Here is a 14,681-nt window from a genome sequence, read left to right as displayed (position 1 = left end):
CAGGGGACCCCCGACACAGGCACAGGCTCCGGCTGTCCCTTCTGGGCAAGTGTGCATGTTTGTTACGTAGACTGGAAGGCTGTTATTGCTATCGATTTTGTTGTTGCTGTTTGGAGAAGGGAGACATAAGGATCGGTGTGATGGGTGAGACCGAGTAAGGAAAATCATGATAAACCATTATAGCTGCACTGTGCAATATGGTAGTCCCTAGCCACATGTGACTAGGTAATTTAAACTTAAAATTAAATAAAATTTAAAATTTAGTTCTTCAGTTGCACTAGCCATATTTCCATCCTCAACAGCCATGTGTGGCTAGTGGCTGCCCTATTGGACAGCATAGATACAGAATATTTCTATCATCATAGAAAGTTCTTTTAGAAGGTGCTACACGCTAGTGTGTTACTAAGGCTTCTGGCAATGTATCCTCTTGGCTCAAATTTCATTACCGTTTGTATAGATAACAGTTGAGATTCTGCCTGCCATTTTTTTCCTTCATGGTGTCTCAAAAGACCATCATGTTTATGAGCAACTAATGCTTTTTCACATTCCTCTGTATGAAGTTTGTTCTTAATATTGTCTTGGATACTAATTAAGTGGGATTTGAAAGTAAGAACGCATTGGCACAGTTAAGGTTAATGGCTTAATCCTTTAGCACAGGAGACAACTTCAAGAACTTGTTTGAAAGATTTTTCTTGAAGCACAGGGAATGCACTGTTTCATTATCCATGAGCATTGTCTATTCTGCTCTCCCTGGAAACTGTGCATCTATATGTCCTTCGAGTAACCGATACTTAGAAAATATTTCCAGGTCTTTGCATTTCTTACTACAAGAGTAAACTGCTAATAAAAGAAGGTAGTTGTTTTTCCAGATAATTCTAGATTCACCAAGATCCATATTTGATTTTTAATCTCTTTCTTAGAAATTAACTTAGTAAAGAGTTAATCATTTTTTATTTAGGAATATTCTAGGTAAACAGCTGAGGAAGTATGAAAAAATAATTTCACTGGTTGCCAGGGGATAGGGGATGAGGGAAAATAAGAAGCAGCTGGTAAACTGGTACAAACTCTCAGTTATGAGAAGAATAAGAATAATCAGACAATCAAGGATGTCTCCAGGCATTGTCAAATGTCCCCTGGGAGACAAATTACTCCCCTCCCCTCCTTGTGAACCATTGTCCTACAGACAGAGAATTATACAACATAGAAATGACAAGGGCTTTAGAAATTCTTCAATCAAGCAATCCAACTTTTAAAAATAGAAAGGACTCAAAGAGGTTATGTGACTTGCCCAAGTTAGTGGCAATGGCTACCTATAAATCCACCATTTCCCTGGAGTGCTAGAATAGACCATTTGAAAACTAAACATTTTTAATGAGTGTTAGTTTCCAGAGTGTTATTCACATATGCAAACAACTCAAATAAAGCCCTGTAAGTTGATCCAGGTTTCTTATCCTTCCGTGGGTTTTTTGGTTGGTTTCACTCTTCAGAACTTTTGTGGCTAAAATTGCCTCTAATAATGGTTATCAAGAAAGCATTTCTGCTAATTAGCAGGGGTGACACAGAGGTCTACAGAGCCACATAGGTAATTTGCACAATACCAATCTCTCTCCTTTCCCTTGAGCTGAAATGCCTTCTTCCTCTTTGTGCAGTCAGGATGCGGATGGAGAAGTCCTTCCTTTCTGGGCAAGGAGGTCATTCCTCCAACTTCCTCAGAGATTTGACCATCAATCAGCCATCAGTTGCCAGGGGTCGGTTGGTTTTGTTCATTTGTAGTTGCATTTTTACTGAACAGAAAAGGAACATCAGTAGCAGCCATGGAGATTTCTAGGCGTCTCCAATCTTAATTCTTCCTTGTATTGAAAGGCATAACAATGTCAGTAGAATTAATTCAATTGCTTTCGTTGTTCTTCATACCTCGCTCGCTCACACACTCCTGTGTTAACACACACTGAGAGTGCAGAACACACACTTACACAGGCACCCACCTGCACAGGAAGAAAAGTATGCTAATTTTTTTCATTGGTATCTTTTATCTGTGGTTTTGGATCACTTTGAAAGCATATGTAAAGAATACAGGGATGGTGAGACAACCAGGCTTTCTCAAAGCGCTGAACGTTAAGTACCTTGACGAGTCTGCTTCAGTCCTCCGAAAACACAGGAATTTACTAAATGATTAACCAACAATCTAATAAAATTGTGATTTTTCAATTTTATGGCAGTGAGGAAAGCTATACGTATTCACTAGAAACCGTACTTGGAATTCTGGTCTTTTCCCGAGCTAGTGACCTGCTCTCTGGTGATGCTGGGCAGTGGCAGCCGCAGCTCCCAGGCAGCCCCGCGATCACGAGGGTGAACACATGACGCACTGACCACCATTCTGCACCCAGACAACCACTCTTTTCCACTTTCAGTACAGTTTTCAATAAATGACATGAGATATTCAACACTTTATTATAAAATAGGCTTTGTGTTAGATGATTTTGCCCTACTGTAAGCTAATGAAAGTGTTCTGAGCACATTTAAGGCAGGCTGGGCTGAGCTCTGATGTTCTGTAGGTTAGGTGTATTAAATGCATTTTCGACTTACAACATTTCCAACTTACGATGGTTTACCGGGACATAACCCCAACATAAGGAAGATCGGTGTAGATGCTAAGAACCCAATACCACTCCAGCCACATTTTACAGTGTAGATGAGGTCCACATTGTTGGAATGCTTTCTACATGGCCAGAGAGCTGGAAGGATGTAAGGCAGGCTCCACCCTCGGGTTTCCAATCACTACCGACCCAGTGCTGTTTCTACTACACCACGCCATTGATATATAGCAGTTACTGGCTCATCCTTCCATCTGTAGCCCCTGTCCCATTCCCTCGGGGGTCACTGTGTTCCCGGAATCATTGGGATGAGCGTGTCTTGGGTGATGGTGGCGCAGGCAGGGAGTTCCCTTTGATTCTTCTGATGGTAAAAAGGAATAAGAAGATTGAGCTCAGAGAGATGAAAAGGAGCTTTGAAAATAATAAAATTTCTATACCAATAATGTTATTTTCCACCCCTGGGAACTTCAATTGTCCAACAGAACTTTCCAGGACACAAAGCCTTGCAAACTCACATGTGGAACATTCCCGCATATACTGAGCAACTATAACTGGTCCCCAGGTCCTCTTTCAATCTGAAGACCAAGAATTAGTACTGGAAAAGCCTTTCCTCCCCACATCCTTTCCTGTCTTTTATGGTTGAACAACTGGGCTTTCATCTCTAGCAAATTGGGGAGAGACACGAACACTCCCTCAGGGAGAACAAACGCAGCTAAAGGAAAACAGTGAAACTGCCTTTCACACAACAAGCTTCACGTTTCACTTTTCTTTCCCCTTTCTCCACTCTTTGTTTCATCTGGGAAGAAAACTTATTTTTAAAACACCAAACCCCCTTTCTGTCAGGGGGTCTGGCTGGATTGATTAATAAAGGGAGTCATCGTAATGGGGGTGCTGTCAGCAAACTCCTTCTTTGAAACAAATAAATGTGACAAAGGAGAATGTTCAAGGGGCCCCTGGGTTCTATAAGAGAAAAGGAACAGAAGATTCGTTTCCACAGCAATATCGGACTGGACTTGGCCCAAAGGAACCTCCCTCACTATTGGAAAGGCTTGTCAATTAGCACATCAGACTCATCTGGTCGCTTCCCCCCTAATGCTGGGGGAATGGTTTGCACAAGCCTCTGGGCTGTCCCTGGCTTTACCCCATTCCAAGTCCTGCCCGTTTCCTATCTGTTTTCTGCTGGGCTCCAGGTGTTTCTGTCTGCTGCAACACATCTCTGGTTACCGCAGACGTGCTGGGTTTAAATAAGAATCAGACTGCTCTCGTTCATCTCCATGCAGACAGTACCCTTTGTCAGACTCAAAAATGCCCATCCGTGTAAAGGGTTTAGGGAGAACGCAGGATTGACTGAGGAACGAGAGACTGGCGTGGCAGGTGAGCCTCAGAAGGAGACCGTTTTGATCAGTCAAACGCGAGACAGAACCCGTGCCCTCCTCCACCTCCAATAAAATGGTGCCGAGGCTGCCTGGCGCAGCTCACTTCCACGTAGAGCGGGCAGGCCACTGAGTCCCATCCCGATGAAAGCAGAAGCCGGGTCCATTTGATATCAGGGAGGAGCGTTTGCATTCACCTCCAAACTGAATGCCCTCTGCTCTGGGAGCCTCACTATAATAACCAGATCCCTGACTCTGCTCTGACTCTGACCTGGTAAGACTGGGGCTTACCTCCACGGGGGTGTCATCAGGGTAACCAACACACGCCGTACCACCAAATACTGTTTGCCAATCTCCTGCCCAGGTGATGCTCTCTCGCCACTCAGTGACTTGGCTTTTATCTTGTTATTGTTTCCAAGAAAGTCTATCCCCCTGAACTGTGTGCTACAACATAGCTCTTAAGGAGATTTCAAGTTGCTTTTAGTCTGTGTGAGAGAACTCAATTAAATACTCATCAAACTTGCATCTTCTTTTTTCCCAGCTCACAGCTAAACTCCATTTCACAGTCAGGAGTGGCCGTGAGACAGAACTCTGGCCAAAGGAATATGGGCAGAAGTGCTTCTTTCCACATCCAAGCCTGACCCATGAAAGATCCCATTCGATCCTCCTTGTTTCTTTCTTCCCTTGCCTGCTGGTCTGAGGCAAAAAAGAAAAAAATCCCAAGAAGGACTTCAAAAGCCCAGGAGATGCTTGAGTCCCTAGAAGGAAGCTTGGGGCCATGGATGTGACTGAGGTGAACAGAGCTTCTCCATCAACCTGCACTAGACCAGGACAGGAGCAGAAACACAAACCTTTCTTAAGTTAATCCAGTGAGATCAGGCAGTTGCTTGTTATAGCAGAGAGGCTACCCTGGTGTATACAGACGGGCAGGAGAAAGACCTGTGTTAGCTGCACTGCCCTGTGATCAACTTGAAGGAAGCCAAACCTTAAGTCCCTTTTATATCCCCAGCCTCCGAGAGAAAATATGCCATATAATCATTTGGAGACGATGAAGTGGGGACTTCTAGAAGAAGAGGGAAACATCTGTAAAATATGGTAATATATGCTATTGTGTGTCACATGGCAAAATTAAATTAGCCCTATTGTCAAGGTCAAATGTGCAGTGAAAAGAAGAGAGCAGAGAACAACTGCTTAGGACTGGGAGAATTTGGAAAGTCTTCGCCGAGGAAGTACAAAAGGTAAGTAGAATTCCCTCAATTAGAGGAAAGGGCATATTCAAGGAAGAGGAAACCCTGCGAGTTAAGCAAAACTGCCTTGAATTCTGTGGCTGTTCTCACAGTGGCAAGTGGTCCCCCAGAGGAACAAAATGTTTGTTAATGGTTAAAGTGGTAAATGTCATGTTATATATTTTTTACCACAATTTAAAAATCCTTATCATCATGGAGCTTATAAGCTAGGAGAGAGAGAAAGATAATAAGTCAATTAAAATATCAAATTAAAAAGTACATTCTAGATCAGCTTTGGGTCCATCCCCATTTTACAGATAAAAAGCCAGAGAACAGAGAGAAAAGGTAACATGAGTTTACCCAGTAAGACCCTCATGACTCACTCCCGGGCCAGTGATCTTTCCACTGAACCAAACTTCCTTTGTGAGGTGGTTCTGCTACCTCTGTTTTATCTGAACCATTCGATAATATACTAGAAAGAGAACAGGTTCTGGAACCGAATTCAGATTTCAGAACAGTTGCTTCCTGGAAGTTGGGTTTTGAGATTTCCTTCTCAAATGGAAATAACAAGACCAGCTTCATAAGGGTTAAATGTAATTTAATGTAATTTGTTACACTTACCCCTAGGTACAAGGGAAGGAGTCAATGAAAATTAGCTCCCTTCCTAGGAATAAAGGTGTTTTTTGTTTGTTTGTTTGTTTGCTTTGTTTTTGTGGGTTTTTTTTTAAGAAGTTGAATGATCTTTATCAGAGTTTTAGAAAATCAACTCTGGCAATAATATGAAAAATACAATAGATTTCAGAAGCAGAAGATTGGCGTTAGAGACCAGCTAAGTTATATCATTAAGGAACAGTGAAGGGTCCTCCCAGAGAACTCTGAATGGCTTTAGTTGTAGGAAATTAGATTGACCAAAACGTTTGGATTAGCCAATGAATCACCAGAGGGCTAGGCACAACTGCACCGTGCAAATGTAGATAAAACTTAATTGTGTTTGGGGAAGTTTTTCAATTGAATCATGACTATACATTTCAATTCAGCATGAAAGATTTTCATGGCGGCCACATCACATGGCAGTACCAGAGAATCTTTGACTTCCTGTTATCATTCATATCAGTCTCCTGTGGGTACCAGCTGACAGTGACCGATGAGAAAATATACAAGACCAGGTCATGTACCATAGCATCAGTAAAGCTGAGAATGCAGCAGATTATTGGAAGAATTCAGCTAGACCAGGGCAGTGCAATCCTATAAGACACGCCCTAGCTTTAAACCTTCCCAGAGCTTCCTATTACCTACAGAAATGCTTCTCAGATGGTGATTCTTCTTGGACCTCCTGCATCTAAATTACCTGAAACATTAGAAAGGCATATTCTCAACCAGGCCTGACTCATGACCTACTGAATTGTCATCTCAGTAGATAAGCCAGGAATTTGCGCTGTAAACACTGCCTCTCTCCCCCCTACCCTGCCGTCCGTAATCACACAGAAGTTTGAGAACCACTAGCCTGAAAAATAAACTCATTCTTCTCAGCATGGTGCTTACAAATCCTTCATAAACTTGCCCCAACTACCTTTATTCCCTCATCATTCTCTCCCACTGGTCCTATGTTCTAGCATACGGATGAATAACCATTTCTGAACATACTGAACTTTTCCCCAACCTCACAACCCCAAAATATATTGTTTCATTTGTCTAGACAGCTTCATCCCTAACCATCTCGTAACATTCCATTCATCTCAATACATGGTAGATACTATATTACCCTTTGAAAAACATTGAGAAATCAGTACCCAAAGCTCTAACTGGATCTTTGCTCTAAGCTCATGGCGATGCCTCAGTAAATTGCACATCCGAGGAATGAAAAGGGAAAGTGATTGAGTCTGGCCTGGGTTTCCCATTGTCAAGCAGACTCAACTGTGTAATAGCAGTCCTGACTCTGAAACCCCTCCTCCACCAGGTGGGATAAGATGGGTTCAATGACACATGATTGCTCTTCATTCAATGTTTGAGTGAATGATTAGACTAGATTAATTGTCTTGATTCCCCATTTCATTTTGGTTAATTTGAACAGTTGTTTACGTCCATTCAAATCATGGCCAATTCAGTTAAAAGCCCAGTCGAACTGTCTAAATGTTTTGAATACTAAACAATGGGTTGATTGAATAGATTTTTCACTCTTCAACTGAGTAGTTTTGCAGGATAGAGCCATGGCCTAATATAGAATACAAGACTGGCCTTCTGTCTTTGCTGAAAGGCCAAAGGAGGTACAGTTCAGATCAATGGGCAGTTCCAAATAAGCCTGGATTATTTATACAGGTGGACTAGCCCATCATGCCCACAGCCCAGGCAAGCAGGTGAGACCACACGGAAAAACAGCACAGTGCACCCCTCTCCATGTTTAGGCCACAGCATGGACCCAGCAAAATGTGAAGAGACCAAGAGGTAAGGAATTCTGCCCTTTCTCAGAGGATGCTGTCCTAGGGCAAATTTCCTAGAGCACACAGGCTGCTGGTGGCATCACAGGTTTTTAGACATAATTGCAAAATAGAAAAATATGCCTTTGTCACACTTCCTTTATTCTTCACTCTGGCCATGGCTTTCACAATGACCACAGACTGCCCACCAAGCTCTGCTTTCCCCTGACACTATCTTAGATCCAAAATTAGTTTTGACTTTTACCCATCAGTGAAAATATATCCTTTCAAACACATAGCCCCTAGGAGACCATCTGATTAGAATGTTGGAGATTTAAGGCTTTCCCGCACGCTGTCCTCTCTACACACATTGTTCTCTCCATCTTGTCTCAGCTAAATGTCATCTTCTCATTGAACCTTCCTCTAAGGATGTTGCACCCTCCCCCCATCTTCTATCACATCACCCTGTTTATCTTGTAGCATTTCTACCATTGTTCAATTGTTTATTTACTTCTTTATTGCTTATCTCTTTCAGCATATTATAAGCTCCATAAGAAGAGGAACTATGTGCTATTTACTGCTCTATTCACAGCTGCTAATATAAATGCCGAGCGCAGAGAAGGCACTTTGTAAATATTTGTTGAGTGAACAGATGATTGGCATAACTATCTCAAGAAGGACTTATATTTTTGGAAGAGCAGCTTCCTAACAATCCAGACCAAGTAATGGTTAATGAGCAAAAGAAATGACTCCCTTTACATCATTTTCTTTTGCTATTGCAACACACTGTACATTTGTACAATCTCTTTAAGTTTGCATTGCTCATGACCATGAACTTATGTACACACACACACACACACACACATGTTAGTTGAGTCATGTAACTTTCTAGAACAAAGTTCGTAAAGCAGGCAGAGACCACGTCTATCCAGTGGGCAGTTGGACTGGACAACAGCTGGTCTTTTTTTTTTTTTTTTCGGTACATGGGACTCTCACCGTTGTGGCCTCTCCCGTTGCGGAGCACAGGCTCCAGACGCGCAGGCTCAGCGGCCATGGCTCACGGGCCCAGCCGCTCTGCGGCATGTGGGATCCTCCTGGACGGGGGCACGAACCCGCGTCCCCTGCATCGGCAGGCGGACTCTCAACCACTGCGCCAGCAGGGAAGCCCCAGCTGGTCTTTTATTTCCTTTGTCCTCCTCCCTGCTACCGATTGTCTGGGCCAGATTCATCACGGAGTGGCCCAAATGGATTATAGAGCTGGCTGCAGTGACTGGTTTGGACCGTGTGCATATCACATAAGTGGACAAACAGGCAAAAGGGTAATAAAGAAAAACCCCTTCTTTAAGTTATTTGTACTCTGCCTGTTAGAGTTTACTACCGTTCAACCCTGATAATACAGAAGTAAAATATTAATGCACCCACTTAACACTAACGTCCATAATGATAATGGACGCCTTTGTAGCCAATTTAGGGTCTGCAGAACCGAATGTTATAAACGTAATTTCTTAGTTTTGTTTTACGATAATTGGTAGTAGTTGGCATTAAATCGTAATACCCAGCTTCAAGACAGCATCGAAAAGCGCCAGCCCTCAACCGGAGTTGTCCTAAGGCAAAAAATATGCTGGAGTTATGTGATGAAAAACTCACTAAATAAGACATACCTTCTTCCCTCTCTTTTCCCCATGTACACACACACACACACACACACACACACACACAATGTTCAGGAAACAGACAACTAAGGGTGTTAAGGAAATCTAAAACCATGGCTAACTGACAAATCCCAGAGCCATTGTCTTCTGCGGGGCTGGAAGTCACCACGCTGTGCGGGGGATAAATGGCCCCATCGCACAGACAGATGAAGAGCCTATCTGAAGCAAACAGCTCAGAAAAATAGAGAGAAAGGAACAGGGAACAGTGAAATCTTTATCTCCAGAGCGAATTGAGCTTCTTAAACATGGCAGTCAGAAGAAAAGAGCTTCTACCACCAGCCAGAAAAAGAGAAAAAGCCCACAGCCTGTCTCCAGGCCACTGGCTGACAGGGCAGTGCAGTCCTGCTCAGCGCCCTCTAGGGGTCATCCGGGGTATTGGCGCTGGGCTGGGGGCTGTACCCCGAGCGGTGACCCTGGAAGAGTGGTCCCCAGACCAGCAGCCAGCAGCATCACCAGGGAATGTCTTTGAAACGCAGCTTCTCAGACTCCACCCTGGACTTACCGAGCCAGAAACTCTAATCAGCAATCTGTTTCAACAAGGCCTCCAAGTGATTTAATCCACGAGGTTGAAATGGTTGCCTTGTTCTGAGCAATAGGGTGGGTTGGGAGGCCTGCTTCACCCCGTACGTAACTCCAAGAGGCATGTCAGCTGCTCAGCATTTCTGCCTTTGTTATGGACAGATTGTGTCCCCCAAAATTCATACGATGAAGCCCTAAGCCCTGGTACCTCAGAGCATGACTGTATTTGGCGATAGGGTCTTTAAAGTGGTAATTATGTTAAAATGAGATCGTTAGGGTGGGCTTTAATCCAATCTAACTGCTGTCCTTATAAAAAGAGATTAGGACACAGGAGAGACGCCAGGCCGGCATGCACACAGAGAAAAGGCTGTGTAAGGATACAGGGGGAAGACAGCCACCTGCAAGCAAAGGAGAAATCTGCCAAAACCTTGATTTTGGACTTCCAGCCCCCAGAACTGTGAGAAAACAAATTTCTGCTGTTTACACACCCCAGCCTGTGGTGTTTTGTTATGGCAGCCCTAGCAAACTGATACAGCCCTCTTCTAATTCCCGCCCAACTTGGCAGGATTTCATCATGGTGCTGTCAGAGGCTTCTCTAAGATCTTCTGTCACTGTGCTTAGTATATCCTGTGACAATAGCTTCAATTCAGCCCTCTCTTGCCAACAAGACTATGTCTTATCCACTTTGATTCCCCAATGTGTGGTGCATACCTAGCTCAGATTACCTAACTGTTAACCAACCAGTTAACACATGAAAGAATAATAATGGCTTGGAGAATTACTAAGTACGGCTTCATGATCTATCCCTGTCTCCTCATTTATGCAACAGGGTTGTCTATGAGATTAAAACTGTGAGCAGATAGAATAAGGGGTGCCCAGAGAAAGAGAACCAGGCATAGCTTTATTGACATAAAAAAAGCCATTTTTGTCCTAAGCCATTCTGTCATCTAAGCCTGGCCACAGTGGTTGTCCTTGAACAGGTCTCAGTAATTAATGATCTTGTGGGAATAAAAGAAGGCGGAAACATTGCCTGTTATGCCTGTTATCAGGCAAGAGAAGTAACAACACCGAAGGTAATGCATCAGTTGTAAAGATGCCCAGTTCTGTTTCAATGATTCACCAGATCAGCTGGAACCTAAGGGAGGATGTTGCTGACCTTTTCTGACCCTCGTGACTTCAATCAACTAGAGCTTGGATTCTGTCCTCTGCTCAAGCCTCTTCATGAATATGCATGTACACTTAGCTCAAAACTTCCAAAATTTTGCTGTTGGGGAGACACTGCATTGGGAAAGATCCCCAGTGTCCTCCTGACTTGCTGCAGGTAATAAATCCTTCCTTCTCTGGATGTTTGGCTTGGTTGTATCTTTTGGCTCGACACCCACCAAGAGGTGAACCCAGTTTTCAGGTAACAAAACTTATAGAGATTCAGTCTTTGAGGCTGAGAGGTCGATGTAATCTTTGCCTGTGTTTGACCATATTTTTAAAAACCTTGAAAGAAATTCAGCTGACTCAAGTTTAAGTCTCTACTTTGCTATTGATTAATCATGTGACCTAAAATATGGTTCTAAAACATTTCTCCCTAGAGTTTCCTCTTACGTAAGTGGGGATTAAACAGCACCTACTCCTCAGATGATTGTAGGGAGGATTAAGCAAGATAATTCTGCCGTTGATTTAGTGCTGTTACCTACACATAACTAACATTTACTGAGTACTTATTATTCATGACAAAGTTCCTTTTAGAAGAAAATAATTCACTTGAAACCCAAGGTATCTCACATGATTTCTTGTCTGAAAGTGTATGATCAAAACACTTAAGATGGCTGTTCTCTTGCTCTCTATGCATCCCCTGTTCAACCAGTCCCTGTCTCACCTACACTCTACTCACTTAACTGACTTCCCTCTTAATCACAGTCTAATCAGTAAATGCTTACTTGCCCCCAGCCCCAGCTAGTGATTATTCTAATCTTTACATCAGAATGTCTCCACCATGATAATCTATCAAAGGGGTAGTGAGGGGGGCATGCTCCTCTGCTGGTTTCCCTGGTAACTGATTGCCAACCTGACATCAAATTCCCTCTATAACTGTTAACCTGGTAGCCTCCCTCCCCCCCACCCCACCCCACCCCCGCCCCCTTAGCAAAGACTCCTGCCTTATCCTGCCCGCCATTGGCCACACAGGGTGGGGTATTGCTCCAGGACTTTTTGTCTCAGATATGTATAATCCCCTATCCAACAAACCATTGATGTCTCTGTCACTGTCTCCGGGCTCTTTCTTTGGTCTTAAGGCTTACAGATCTGCAGTGTGCAGCCCATTAGAAAGGCTATGAGTTTCACAGGGTCACTAATTTATCTATTTCCACCTTCTCATTTCCTTCCTGTTCCTCTCAATTTGTGCCACCTCTATATTCCTTATTCCTGTTCTCTTTTCCCAATACTATTGTGTATTGGTCTGCCAATGTCCTGAACTTTGTCCTTTTTATCTATATAAAAAACATAAGTTAACTTGTGATTTACTACAATTCTGAACGAGATATTTTAATTCTAAAGCAAGATAGATAACATTGTGATTCAAATGTGTAGGATTGATTCAGTTCTCATTACTGGTGAGAATGGAACAGCTGTTAGCAGCATGGAAATAATTAAGGTATCATAATAGACAAAAAAATCTCAAGCTAAGAGTTAAGAGCCTGGTTCTTTCACTAATTCTCTAACTGAACAATTTATGTTACCTCTTTGGACCTCAATTTCCCTACCTGTGAATGACATGGTGGACTTTTTCTTGAAAAGGATCATTAAAATATATATGTATTTAATATCTTGCAATCAAGTTAGGAGCCTGAAGAGCTAGGGGGTAGGGAAAAGGGGGTGGGGAAAAAAGATGAGACTGTGAGCAATGAGGTGCTGGTGTGGGTCCTGATAACAGGGTCAGGGAAAGGGTGCGTGATAGAAATCACTCAGAAGGAGACATGGTGATGGCTTTTTTGGTTACTGTGTAAGACTCCATGATCTGCTCATATACTCTAATCAATAGCTAGTACTCACCTGCACAGCTTAAAATCACAGAACTGGGATCCACGTTCAAGGCAGACAGGTCACTGCAGTTTGGGTTTCCAGAAAAAAAGAATCTGGAAGGAAATTTAACTGAATCAAGATGCTCAACTTCCTCTACGCTATCAGATGCGTTTATTCAAAGTACATCTGTATAATCATCAACTTCACATTTTCAGGCTTTTACAATCATTGGGTCTTATTTATAATGAGTACCGTCTTTGTACTTTTCTCTAGTAAGTGAAATTAGCATTCTCTCATGAACTGTAAATGCTAAATTGCTAATAACCTCCCTGGGGGTTTCTTCACATGATGATGCCTTCAATGATTTCATCATAATTTAGCAAATTAAAATATCACAATTTATACTCTTAAGCATAATAATTTCCCTAAGGTGTGATCTAAAAGTGGTAGGTGTATTTTTAAATAACTCAGTAAAATCTTGGATAAACATTAACCAAGAGACCAATTCTAAAGAAAGAGCCTCTTTTTTTTTTTTTTAAGGAATTGACATCACGAGCGGAAACATACTTCTTAGAGAATTCAAAAATTGGTAACCAAACAACTGAATGTCTGAAGTCTCAGATAAAAAAATATTGCAATTACAAAAGTCATTTTGAAAAAACTTGTATATGTTAATTACCATCACAAGGGCCATAAAGCATGAAATTTCACACTTTTGACAGACTAGCTCCAGGTAGAAAGCACTGTAGAATCTAATGTTTATTCCACTGGAAAAGTAAGAAAACAATTTTCCAGAAACCAAAGGAAATAACTTCTCTTTTTCTCAACCATTTACAGACTCTAGGGAACTAAGATACACTGAAAGAGGTAGCAGCGAACGAAACAAATTATAGCGCAAATTATAACGGGTGATCAGGGAACATAGGGATGCTTACTTGCCTACAGTTTCAAAAACACAACTCAGCTATATTTAAAATTCCTATGAGACCAAACTTCCACTTACATTCTAGTTTAGTGGAAAATAAAATTTTTTTGGAAAAATCAAGAGTAAACATTGCCAAGGCAGTTCACATAGAACTAGGATTCCAAGAAAGGCCATTCAGAAAATTCTGTCTTTTCCATTTTTTCAACTAAGGGGGAAAATGTGTGTATCTTCTTTTCTGGAAATAGGAGAATAGTATAAGAATAAAATTTTGTATTTCATTCACTCATTCATCCATTCATTTATTCAGTCTATTTTAATTTAGAACCTATTCTGTGTCAGGCACTGTTGAGATTCAGAGGTGAACAGAATAAAAGTAAACCCTGCCCTGAGGACACCTAAAGTATAAATGTACAATTAAAGGATTGCTACTTATTATAGCTGCGAAGAAGGAGATGCCCTTGGTGCTCTGAGAACATATGGGTAATGTGACCTAATTAGGACAGGGAGGATGTTCCTGAGGAAGAAACACAGAAGTTGCCATCTCAGAGGATGGAGCAAGGATGGGTGAGCCATCCCTAAGGACAAATGCCCTCCATTACATGAGACCAGGCAATAAAGGGGAAGGCAGAGTGAGTGTGGAGGAGCGCGTGGGAGGTTTCACAGTCCACACCGGGAATTAGTATCACACCATCATGGTCCACATGCCATGCAACAGAACTTAGTTATCTGGGCTGAGTACAAAGGTGTGATATTGTGATTTACAGTAGAAATAGGATATAGTCTTCATCCCATTCCTGGTGCAGAGCTTCCAAAACCCTTGGAATTTCCTGTGGTAACAGTGACGAAGGTATCATTTGTTATTTTAATGAGGTGACTTTCTGAAAGCCTGGCTGGGGGGGGGGAGGA

Source organism: Globicephala melas, chromosome 21, assembly GCF_963455315.2.
Source record: "Globicephala melas chromosome 21, mGloMel1.2, whole genome shotgun sequence".
Classification (NCBI taxonomy): Eukaryota; Metazoa; Chordata; class Mammalia; order Artiodactyla; family Delphinidae; genus Globicephala; species Globicephala melas.
This window is presented reverse-complemented; position numbering follows the sequence as displayed.